The following is a 5,100-nucleotide window of genomic DNA, read 5'->3' on the forward strand; positions in this document are numbered from 1 at the left end:
ACTGGATTAATTCAGGGGAGGCCCACACTGACTTGTTCTTCGGCCACTGTCAGAGGAGAGCAGCCTCTGGCACATTCTATAAGCTTTGCTGCCGCCTCCAGTCTGCCCTTCGGTCTAGCAGCTAAGTAAGCCTGCCACTTTCATGGCTCCCATAGGATCCTGGCTGTCTCGTGGATGGCCCATGCGCGAGGAGAGACCCACAGCTTCCATCCATTTGCACAAGCACCGTATGATGTCATCCATGAAGTTACCTGGGCCCAGTACCATTCTTTGACTCACTTTTCAGATTTTTCTTGTAGATTTTTAAATTCTTTTTGGAATAGACTTTTGGCCATAAATGTTTTCTTCAAATCCATTTCACCTTTCTCTAGTGTATCAGCATGAATGTCTATATGGAACTTCTTCCAGATGTAATTCCTATCTATAATTCTAATTTTACTCTTATTTTGCTCGTGGTTTCCTCAGTGGATAACAACTGATTTTTTTTTATTACTGATACTCCAATACCTATAAAATATCTGTTTCTGAACTTTAACTCACCCATACCAAATGGAACATATTTCAATGTTTTAATTATATGGATACCAGCCTTCCATATAACCTTATGTCTGACCCCCCTCTTCCTCTTCCTCTTCATCTCTCTATTTATTTGGTAGCTTCCTCTCATTTGTGAAAGATAAATTCCAAGGCCCCCAGTAGATGCCTGATTCCATGTAGTTCCAGACTCTAACATGTGACTCCACCTGGAATCACCCAGGAAGAGAGTCTAAGTATGGGATTGTCTCCATTGGTTGACCTGTGCATATGTATATAGATGATTATCTTAATAAGTTAACGGTTGTAGGAAGATTTATCCCAGTGTGGGTGGCATCATTCCCTAGGCAGAGGGTCCTAGCCTATATAAGAGTGGAGAAATGGGGCTGAGCACAGGCAAAAACATGGACAAGTTTGCATTTATTTTTCACTGCTCTTGACCCTGGATGTGATGTAACCATCCATTTGAAGTTTCTGCCTTGACTCTCCCACAATGATGCCCTATGACCCGGAACTATAATCTGAAAGAAATCTCTCCTTCTGCCAGAGCATTTTATCACTGCATCAGAAAGGAAACGAGACACATGGGTATAATAAATTTTAATTTTTTTTGAATTAAGCATGGTAAGAGATGAACAACAACCGCTAACAATAAAATCACAATTACCAATAGTTCTAAAACATACTGGAATAAAAGTTATGTGAATGTGGTCTCTTTTTTAAATGTAATTCAATCTTGTAGAACAGGGGATGGATCCTGGAGCCTCACATATGCTCTATCACATGCTCCAGACCCTCAAAATCTTTTACTGTGATATGATCATCCTTGAAGTGACATGAAATGATCTGATGGGTTCCTGAAACTACAGAAAGCAAAACCATCGGCTCAGGGAGGCTACTCTCATGGGTGTGCCCTGTTTATTATATATATATATATACACATATATATATATATACACATATATATACATACATTTACACCTTAAGTATATTTATATCACATATAGTTACACATATTTACACACATGTGGTTCAATTGAATTTTAGTGATTATTTTCCAGGAAATGGATTTTAACATCTTCATATCATACATATGTTTATTATCTCATATATGGTTTGTTTATATATGATATAATTTGTGTGTGTGTGTGTGTGTGTTTGTGTATGCTTGTGTATGCCTCATGTTAATGTTGAGAATCATCTTAATTTTCCACCTATTCATTACGGCAAGGTCTCTTGATCAAACCCAGAGTTCATCTATATGGCCAGTCTCACCAGCCAGGTTGCTCTGAAGACCCTGTCTCTGTCTTTCCAGGTTGGAATTAGAGGTGTGCCTCCACATCCACCTGCCTTTACATGGATTGGGGGTATTTGAACTTGGGTCCTTGTGTTTGTGCTGCTGCCTTAACCACTGAGCATCTCCAGTGTCCCTAAGTACATATTTAATATAAGGGAATTGGGGAATTGGATGTTAGATTTCAGTAATGACGTGATAAGTTGCCAGAACTTTGTCAAGATTGTTTATTACTTTGAATTAACTTTTAAATTACTTTATACTCTTTAATCAATCTGGAATCGACATTGACGTACACCATGAGATGAGGATTTAATTTTGTTTTATTTATTACCTCTAATATTAATCAATCATCTCAGGGTCATTTATTGAATATTTCTTCTTCCTCCAAGAGTTGTACTGTCACTTTTATTATCAAATAAAGCCAGGTACCTGAAAGATTGTCTTGAAGCTTTCTATCCTATTCTATCAACTATGTTACGATTATTGTGACATAAATCACATTAATCTATGCTGTAACATTTATGTTCTATGCTATTTTAATCTTTGAAACATTATAGACCATTTTAACATGTGTAGTGAACGTCCTACAAATTATGTTTTCAGTTTTAGTTGCTCTTAGCTCTTAACCATTCATTCTTCTAGTTGAATTTGAAAGTCGCTTTGTCAACCCCTCTCCCTTCTCACCAAAGCGAAGACAAACACAACAAAATGAAAGTATTTGTTCGGCAACGTTTTTTAGAGTCATATCAAACCCATCTATTTATTTAGAAAGGCATGACATTCTTAGATGCTCACCGTCTTACTGAGTTTTTCTGATTTTATTTTAAATTCACTCGCTGGCCTTTTATCCTTCCTCTGTGTCCATTCCACACAGTTCACATCACATTTGTAGCTAGACGGGGTGCTTGTTTATTCTAGAAGTATGGAAGTTGAGTGTCACCCAACTTCACACTGGTGGTGCCTGGAATCGGATCCACACCCTTCCAGTTGCACAGCCTGCTCTCTGAACCGTGATGCTACTTTATTTAAGATTAGATCATGCCTCAAATAAATGCAAGTCATTATTTTCTAGGAAAAAAATGCCTTCATTAAGATTTTCTGGCTCGCCAGCTGAGCTACTCTTTACTTGGGTTCTATGCTCTCGACATTTAATTTCCTCCCTTTTCTTGTGAATGGAGAACAGGATGGCTGCCCCGTCCTTCCCACAGTCCTTCCCACTCTCCCTGATCCAGGGCCTTGCCTTTCTGATTCTTGTTCACACTGCACCGTTCACTGTGCGATGGTGGAGTAGGAAGCTGATCACTCCTGGGCAGACACTACTCTGACCAGACACAGCAGTTCCAATTACACATCTGGAAAGTTACATGCTCAGCTTAGTTTACGAGTTAACCAAGTGAGCTCTGGGTGTGGAGTCTCCCAATCTCTCAAAGAACAGTCAGAAATGACCAGACCACGGGATTACCGGATTTAAAAATAGTTTCTCAAGGTTCTTATTTTTATGCTCCTATAGTTGCACTCTCTCTCTCTCTCTCTCTCTCTCTCTCTCTCTCTCTTTCTCTCTCTCTCTGTGTGTGTGTGTGTGTGTGGTGTATGCTATGTCATACATGTGGAGGGTCAGAGGACATCTTTGTGGGGTTGGTTCTTCCATCTTTACTTGGGTTGTGGTGATCAGAATCAGGACACCGGAATTGCACAGCAAGCCTCTTTTCCTAGGAGCCATATCACTAGTCCTCCTATGTTTTCTCTTTTTGAGATAGGATCTCATGGAGCCCAGGCTAACCTCCAACTTGCTATATAACTATGGATGTCTTTAACTCCTGAACTTTCCCCCTCCACCTCCTGAGTGCAGGGATTACATGTGTGTGCCACCATACCTGATTTATGCAGTGTTGAGGATGGAGCCCAGGACTTCATACATGCTAGGCGGGCACTCTGCCAACTTAACTGGATCCACCCAGTTTCACATTGTTGGCAATTCATTTGGCCAATTCCATAGTTTCAGTCTTTAGTGTTTTCCTTAGGCCCACTGTGTTGATAGTTTGGTCAGCCATGGCTGAAAGATAGTAGACTCTTTAAGTGGTAGGACCTAGGAAGAGGAAGTTTGATCATTGCAGGGTGCTTTTGAAGGTGATATAAGGGACAACCAGATATTGTTCCCTTGCTTTCTGGTGACTACATGGTGAGCTTTCTCTATTACACACTGCCCACCATGACATTCTTGCCCTGTGAGGTCCCAAAATGATGGAAGTATCTACCGTGGACTAAAAGCCCAAGGCCAGGAGCCAAGCGAAACTTTCCTCATTTTGGCCTGTTTGGCTCTTAGATGTGTTGCTATAACAAACTGATCTAGCCAACAGGGCCCTGCACAGCCTGTCCAAGGCTCATCTCTTTACCCAGTCTCAGACCCGTTCTGTATTGTGTCCATGCCTGGGTCATTCTGCTTTTCTCCCTTTGTCCTAAGTGCCAAGCCCTTTCTACACCTCTCAGTTTCTTCTCAAGGCTTTTGCTCCAAGAAGCAGTCTTCTCTTGGATCACGTGGTACACAGCTCAAACTGTGTTCCTCATGGTCTGTTTCTTTAGGGAGGCCTAGCCAGCCATCAGACTGAAAAGAAGTCCCTAATTGCCATGAATGTTGTCACTAGTTTAATTGCTATGATGAGCATAATCAGTGGTGTTTACTGCTATGCTCTGTGTGTTTATGTCTCCAAAGTTTATATGAACCAGACCTGATCCCCAAATATGATCAGGTGGATGGAGGTGGGGACTTTGGGAGGAAGTCAGTGGCTTTGGAAGAAGACAAAAAGGAAGAGAGATAAGCATCTTCTTTCTCTTTTTTGGTCAGGTAAAGGTATGCTGGGTAGATGGATGTCTACAAGCTAGGTGGCAGGTTCTCACTGGTACGCTGATCTTCAACCTGCAGAACTACTTGACATACATTTTTTTTTGTTTGTTTAAGCCACTCATGATATGGCATTTAATTATAGCATCTAGAGTACATGGAAACATCCATTTAGTTATTATAATATCTATCTTATTTTAAATTATGTGTGTGTGCCTGTGCCTGTGCCTGTGCGTGTGCGTGTGCGTGTGCGTGTGCGTGTGTGTGTGTGTGTGTGTGTGTGTGTGTGTGGTACCTATGAAAGCCAAGACGGTCAGATATGCTGGAGCTGGAGTTACTGGTAGTTTTGAACTGCCCGATGTGGGTGCTGGGAACTAAACTAGGGTCCTCTGGAAGCTCTCACCTGCTGATCCATCTGTCAGGACTCCCT

The sequence above is a fragment of the Apodemus sylvaticus genome, chromosome 1 (assembly GCF_947179515.1).
Source record: "Apodemus sylvaticus chromosome 1, mApoSyl1.1, whole genome shotgun sequence".
Taxonomy (NCBI): domain Eukaryota; kingdom Metazoa; phylum Chordata; class Mammalia; order Rodentia; family Muridae; genus Apodemus; species Apodemus sylvaticus.